Raw genomic sequence first — 7,822 nt, forward strand, 5'->3', positions numbered from 1 at the left:
TGAATGAGCAGGGTAGCGGTTTGGATGGAGAGGAAAGGGCGGATCTTGGCAATGTTGCGGAGCTGAGACCGGCAGGTTTTGGTGACGGCTTGGATGTGAGGGGTGAATGAGAGAGCGGAGTCGAGGATGACACCAAGGTTGCGGGCTTGTGAGACGGGAAGGATGGTAGTGCCGTCAACAGAGATGGGAAAGTCAGGGAGAGGACAAGGTTTGGGAGGGAAGACAAGGAGCTCAGTCTTCGACATGTTGAGCTTTAGGTGGCGGGCGGACATCCAGATGGAGATGTCCTGAAGGCAGGAGGAGATGCGAGCCTGGAGGGCTTGAAGAGCCTTGAAGCCGAGAGTGAGGAGTTTTTGCTTGATTCATAGATTGACAGGCAACCATTGGAGATTTTTGAGGAGGGGAGTGACATGCCCAGAGCATTTCTGTACAAAGATAATCTGGGCAGCAGAGTGAAGTATAGATTGAAGCGGGGAGAGACAGGAGGATGGGAGATCAGAGTGGAGGCTGATGCAGTAACCCAGTCGAAAGAGTTCAATCTATCAGAGTTGGTAGACAAGGTCCCTGCCCACATTGTGTTTACAGTCTAGGGGGAGAGACAGACATTAATATAAATTAATAAATTACAGATATATAAATAGGCTATGGCTAAAACGAATCAGAGAGGTTGTGGCTCTGTCATTCCAGCTGCAGTTTTTTGGCTTTGGATCACCCAGGCAGGATCTAACAGCTGATTTTCTGCCTTGCAAATGGCTTCTTTGGTAGTGCGTTTGTCCGTTTGCCCTTTAAGCAAGGAGGGACCTGGGCTGGCTATCATGCATTGCTGAAGGTTGCCATGGTAAAGGCTGTGATGTCTGTAGCAAATCAAATTAAACCATGAGACACCCCTCCCCCCAAGGCAATGGGCAGGGATTTAAAATAGACGGGATGTGGAGGACGAAGAGTTCTGTGGGTAAGGGAAATTGAGTTTAATCTCTGTCTCAATAAAACTCTAAATTAATCCCAAACATAACAATTTAGTAGAGCCCTGGAAGAACTGACTTGCTGTTTGATGAGATCTCTCCCAGTTAGCACATATACACCTACGTAGAGGATCTACTATTCAAGGACGTCAAAGCGGCACGGCCTAGAGGACAGAGTTCAGGCGTGAGAGTCGGAAGGGCCTGGTTTCTAATCCCAGCTCTGTCTTTTGACTGCTGTGTGACCTTGGGCTAGTCACTTCACTTACTTGATCCTTTTAGACTGTGAGCCCACTGTTGGGTAGGGACTGTCTCTATATGTTGCCAACTTGTACTTCCCAAGTGCTTAGTACAGTGCTCTGCACACAGTAAGCGCTCAATAAATACGACTGATTGATTGATTGATTGATCTGAACTACCCTGGGTGGCCACCACAATTCGATACAATTATGTACATAGTAAGCGCTCAATAAATACGATTGATGATGATGATACAGTTCCTCTGAGCTAAAAAACCTATTTGGATTATGAAGTCTCTCTAACATCACCCTGAGTAAAGATTGAGATGATGATTTCCTTGAGCCTGAAGTTGCATTGGCTGCAGAGCAGTAATAGTAACTGTGGCATTCGTTAAGCGGTTACTTTGTGCTTTGCACCGTACTTAGCATTTGATTAATTACAAGACAGTCAGGTCCTTACAGTTACGTCCCGCATGGTAAGTGTTCATATACTTGGAGAAGCAGCGTGGCTCAGTGGAAAGAGCCCGGGCTTTGGAGTCAGAGGTTGTGGGTTCAAATCCCACCTCTGCCAATTGTCATCTGTGTGACCTTGGGCAAGTCACTTAACTTCTCTGAGCCTCAGTTACCTCATCTGTAAAATGGGGATGAAGACTGTGAACCCCCCGTGGGACAACCTGATCACCTTGTAACCTCCCCAGCGCTTAGAACAGTGCTTTGCACACAGTAAGCACTTAACAAATACCATCATTATTATTATTATTCTCTGGGCCTCAGTTACCTCATCTGTAAAATGGTGATTAGTAATAATAATGATGGCATTTGTTCAGCGCTTACTATGTGCAAAGCACTGTTCTAAGCGCTGGTTAGAACAGCCTACTGTGAGCCCTGTGTGGAAGGGGGCCTGAGTCTGATCTTAGTAGTTTGAATCTACCCCAGTGCTTAGTACGTGCCTGGCATATAATAAGCGCCTAATAGATGCCATAAAAAAAAGCTTTCCAGCTGGGACAACTTTTTCCCCAGCCCCAACTTAGAAGATGGGGCGACTGAGGCACGAGAGTGGTCGTGTGATTTGCCCAAGACAAATGGATTAACAGAAAACTCATGGGGAAACTCAGTTCTTAGTCAGTCGGCCAGTCAATTGTATTTATTGAGCGTTCACTGAGTGCAGAGCTCTGTACTAAGCACTTTGGGCAAGTACACTATAATAACAGACACAAGGAGCGTGCAGTCTAGAGGGGGAGACAGACATTAATATAAATAAATAAATTACAGATATGTACGTAGGTGCTGTGGGGCTGGGAGGAGGGGAGTGAATAAAGGGAGGGTGTCAGGGTGACTCAGAAGGGAGTGGGAGAAGAGGAAAGGAGGACTTACTCAGGGAAGGCCTCTTGGAGGAGATGCACCTTCAGTAAGGCTTTAAAGCGGGGGAGAGTCATTATCTTTCCAAAAGCATCTAAGATGAGCCGTCTCTCATCTCTCGGAGTGGCTCCTTCCCTTCCAGCTCTGTCACTAGCCTGCTGTGTACGTTTGGGGAAGTCACTTATCCTCTTGACTCCTCAGTTTCCTCATCTGTAGAATGGGCTAAGATACCGGCTCTCTCTCTTTCGCGGACTGTGAGCTCTGTGAAGGACAGGAACTGCGCCTAATCAAATGATTTCACCGGCACTTGAGCACAGACCCTTCAGGGTCATTGCTATCTCAGCCATAATAATAGTGATAATAGTAATAATATTTTAAGCCCTTACTCTGTGCCAAGCCCTTGGGGACATTCAAATCATCAGGTTGGACACAGTCCCCGTCCCACATGGGGCTCACAGTCAAAGTAGGAGGGGAAAAGAAGTATTGAATTCCCATTTTGAAGATGAGGAAGCTGAGGCACAAAGAAGTGAAGTGACTTGCCCAGGTTCACTCAGGAGGCAAGTGGCAGAATCAGGATTAGAATCCCGATCCTCTGATTCTCAGGGTGTAGTGAGGATTAAATTGAGGTAAGCGATGCAAGAGTGCTGTGGCAATAAAAGCCCTAAATAGAACAAAGCAGCGTGATCTAGTGGCTAGAGCACAGGCCCGGGTGTCAGAAGGACCTGGGTTCTAATCCCAGCTCTGCCACTTTGCTGTGTGACCCTGGGCAAGTCACTTCACTTCTCTGTACCTCGCTTCCCTCATCTGTAACTGGGGATGAACACCTGTGAGCCCCATGTGGAACATGAACTGGGTGCAACCTATTATTTCCCCTATATGTAATTCATTTTACTGTTTCCCCTGTAGACTGTAAGTTCATTGAGGGCAGGGATTTGGTCTATCAATTTATTCATTCATTCTATCGTTTTTAGGGAACGCTTATGTGTGCAGAGCACTGCACTAAGTGCTTGGAAAGTACAATTCGGCAATAAAGGGAGACAATCCCCGACCACCCTGGGCTTACAGTCTAGAAGGGGGAAGTTGTTATTGTTATCTTCTGCGGTCGAGTCGTGTCCGACCCATAGTGACGCCACGGACACATTTCTCCTAGAATGACCCACTTCCATCTGCAATCGTTCTGGTAGTGGATCCATAGAGTTTTCTTGGTAAAAATCCAGAAATGGTTTGCCATTGCCTCCTTCCTCACAGTAAACTTGAGTCTCTACCCTCGACTCTCTCCCCTGCTGCTGCTGCCCAGCGCAGGTGAGTTTTGACTTGTAGCAGATTGCCTTCCACTTGCTAGCCACTGCCCAAGGTAGGAATGGAGTGGATATGCCTCTGCTAGACTCTCCCTCCCGTAGTCGAGACTGGTAGAGTACTGGAAACTCTCCAGGTGTGACCCTGAGAGGTTAGAAGGAGGAAGATAGACATTAAAACAAACAGGCATCAGTATAAATAAATAGATATATACATATATACATATAAACATGAGTGCTATGGGGTGGCTGGAGCGGGGAGAGAAAAGGGAGCGAGTCGAGGTGACGCGGAAGGGAGGGGGAGCTGAGGAAAAGGGGAGCTTAGTCTGGGGGTTCCAATCAGTTGTATTGTACTGCCCCAAATACCTAGAACAGTGCTCTGCACACAGTAAGCACTCAATAACTACCACTGATCTACTGGTGGAGGAGTTTACAATCTAGTGATAGTGGAGAGATAGACCATAAAAAAAATGCAGGTAGAGGGAAGAAAAACGGAAAGATGAATATGTGGTTGAGTAAGTACTTGGACAGTGGAGAATGCAAGTCAATATTTAGGATGCTCTTCGTCCTTGGTAAATAAACGGAAGCATAAAATGCTGAGGTGGTAATTGGGAAGATAGACCTGAGGGGAAAAAGAAAGTAATCAAGGAAAGCCCCCTGGGGAAGATGGTATTTCAGAAGGACTCTGAAGATGGGGAGAATTGTGGACTGGTGGATTTGAAGTGGGAGGGAGCTACAAGTTGAGAGGTAAGAGACATGAGAATAAAGCGCAGTTTATAGGGCTGCCTGAGAGGAATGAAGACTGTGAGCTGGGGTGTAGTGGAAGAAGAAAGTGGATAAGTAAGTTATCTATGTATACATCTCTAATTCTACTTATTTATATTTATGCCTGTTTACTTGTTTTGATGTGTGTATATCTATAATTCTACTTTTTTAAATTGATGCCTGTTTACTTCTTTTGATGTCTGTCTCCCCGCTTCTAGACTGTAAGCCTAGTTTTGGTAGGGATTGTCTCTATTGCTGAATTGTACTTTCCAAGCGCTTAGTACAGTGCTCTGCACGCAGTAAGCACTCAATAAATACGATTGAATGAACGAATAAGTAAGAGGAAGATCAGTGAATCAATTAGGTTTATTGAGGGAGCCGAAAGCCGTGCCTTAAAGCCAACAGTAAGAGTTTCTACTTGATGCAGAGAGGAATAAATAAATCAATAGTATTTACTGAGCACTTACTGTGTGCAGAGCACTGTACTAAGCACTTGGGAGAGTACGTTATAACAATATAACAAACACATTCCCTGCCCACACCGGGCCTACAATCTTCTGGCCACCCTCCCTGGGGGAGGTGTAAATGTGAAGGATCTGCCTAGGGAGAAAGTAAGCTTGAGAATGGAGATGAGTCAAAAGTCAAAACCAGAGAAAATGTGATCTTTAATTTAAGTTTTGCCCCTCTCAGGGTCACACCTGCAGGGTTTCCAGTCCTCTACCAGTCTCGGTGATGGGAGGGAGAGTCAGGCAGAGGCCTACCCATTCCATTCCTAGCTTGGCCAGTGCCTAGGGGGTGGAAGGCAATCAAGTCAAACAAGTCAAAACTGGGCGGCAGCGGCTTGGGAGAGAGTCAAGGGCGGGGACTCGAGTTTAATAATAATAATAATAATAATAATGGCAATTATTAAGCACTTACTATGTGCAAAGCACTGTTCTAAGCGCTGGAAAGGTTACAAGGTGATCAGGTTGTCCCACGTGGGGCTCACAATCCCCATTTTACAGATGAGGTAACTGAGGCATCCTGCAAGGAAGGCGGCAATGGTAAACCACTACCTTATTTTGACCATGAAAACTCTGTGGATCCATCACCAGAACGATTGCAGATGGAGAGCGGGGCGTTCTGGGAGAGATGTGTCCGTGGCATTGCTTTGGGTCGGAAATGACTCGACGGCATAAGACAAGACAGTTTTGAGTTTTACCATGATTTACCATAAGCTTCACTTTTTTTTTTTTTTTGAGTAGAGAACCGGTGATAACTGCCATGTCGGCAGCAGGAAGAATACTAATAAAAATAGAAACCTTCGAATAACAAGAGTTTATGAAATCCTCAATAATGCTTCTTACAAGAAGCGCTCATTATAGACAAAGATAATTGCTTGGCTGTTGATTACAATAGTGTCTTTCTCCTCCTGTTGCAAAACGAGGTTCTCTCTATCAGCCATACCTGTTGAGTTTCATCTGGTCTGGGAATGATTTACTGGCAGTATTAGATCTCAAAACAGCTACTAGAGAAGCAGCGTGGCTCAATGGAAAGAGCACGGGCTTGGGAGTCAGAGGTCATGGGTTCAAATCCTGGCTCCGCCAATTGTCAGCTGTGTGACTTTAGGCAAGTCACTTAACTTCTCTGTGCCTCAGTTACCTCATCTGTAAAATGGGGATGAAGATCGTGAGCCCCAAGTGGGACAATCTGATTACCTCGTATCCTCCCCAGCACTTAGAACAGTGCTTGGCACATAGTAAGCGCTTAACAAATGTCATTATTATTATTACTCTTTGGTCTTCAATCAGTGATATTTACTGAGGGTCTGCTGAGTGCAAAGCACTGTGCTAACCCCTTGGGGAAAGTCACAGAAGAAACACATTTCTTGACCTCAGTGAGGGTGGTGAATTAACTGGGGTTCCCCATCTGAGGATAGAGCCTGTCTCCAAGGTAGTAAGTGAACCACAGCGTGACATGGTAGTTTTTTTGTTTTTTGAGTTGTGTTTTTTATGGGATCTGTTAAGTGCTTTACTATGTGTCAGGCACTGTTCTAAGCACTGGGGTAGACACAAGCAAATCGGGTTGAACACAGTCCCTGTTCCACAGAGGGCTCGCAGTCTTAATCCCCATTTTCCAGATGAGGTAACTGAGGCACAGAGAAGTAAAGTGACTTGCCCGAGGTCACGCAGCAGACAAGTGGTGGAGCCAGGATTAGAACCCTTGACCTTCTGACTCCTAGGCCTGTGCTCTATCCAGGAGGCCATGATGCTTCTCTGATACCATCACTTACAAGTACTCAGTTGAGAACAAGACCGTTTCTGAAGGAGATGAAGCAAATACCATACTGATGAAACTTTTTTGTGTGTGTCTAAAAACCATATGAAGCATGGACGACTGCACGAGCCCTCAAGGGTTTCAGAAGTTTGAGAATCACGGCAATAAATTACCTCACCCGAGAACAGACACGGTCTCTGTTTCCCGCCAGGAGGGTGGTTTATCTTCATTAGTGTCAATAAAGAATGTCCTCTTCATACATAACTCTAAACTCTGGCCTGGACCAATCTGTTTGATTTGGGTCACTTCATTTGGAAGACTACAAAGGAATTAGTATAAATTACTCTACTGTGCCAATAGGGTTCCCTATAGAACAGCAACTTTAAACAGCCCTTTAAACAGTTCATTTGGCTAAATAGTTCCTAAATGTTTGGACTTAACACGTGACTTTTCTACTTTGGATGGGAAGATTTATATTGATGCCCGTTTATTTGTTTTGATGTCTGTCTCCTCCCTCCTCTGGACAACTGTAAGCCCGTTGTGGGCAGGGATTGTCTCTATCGCTGAATTGTACTTTCCAAGCACTTAGTACAGTCCTCTGCACACAGTACACGCTCCACTGAAACTGCCCTCTCAAAAGTCACCAGTGACCTCCTTCTTGCCAAATCCAACGGCTCCTACTCTATCCTAATCCTCCTCAACCTCTCAGCTGCCTTCGACACTGTGGACCAACCCCTTCTCCTCAACACGCTATCCAACCTTGGCTTCACGGACTCTGTCCTCTCCTGGTTCTGCTCTCATCTCTCTGGCCGTTCATTCTCAGTCTCCTTTGCGGGCTCCTCCTCCCCCTCCCATCCCCTAACTATAGGGGTTCCTCAAGGGTCAGTTCTTGGTCCTCTTCTGCTCTCCATCTATACTCACCCCCTTGGTGAACTCATTCGCTCCCACG

General features: G+C 45.9%; 1 non-coding gene across 1 annotated transcript; it reads right to left on the minus strand.

Annotated features, from left to right (window-relative positions):
- Positions 1–3,869: 3,869 nt before the first annotated feature.
- LOC119929117 lies at positions 3,870–4,007 on the minus strand. Its single transcript, XR_005451257.1, has one exon. It is a non-coding gene; the product is annotated as a small nucleolar RNA SNORA7 (small nucleolar RNA).
- Positions 4,008–7,822: the final 3,815 nt, after the last annotated feature.

Source organism: Tachyglossus aculeatus, chromosome 5 (genome assembly GCF_015852505.1).
Source record: "Tachyglossus aculeatus isolate mTacAcu1 chromosome 5, mTacAcu1.pri, whole genome shotgun sequence".
Lineage (NCBI taxonomy): Eukaryota > Metazoa > Chordata > Mammalia > Monotremata > Tachyglossidae > Tachyglossus > Tachyglossus aculeatus.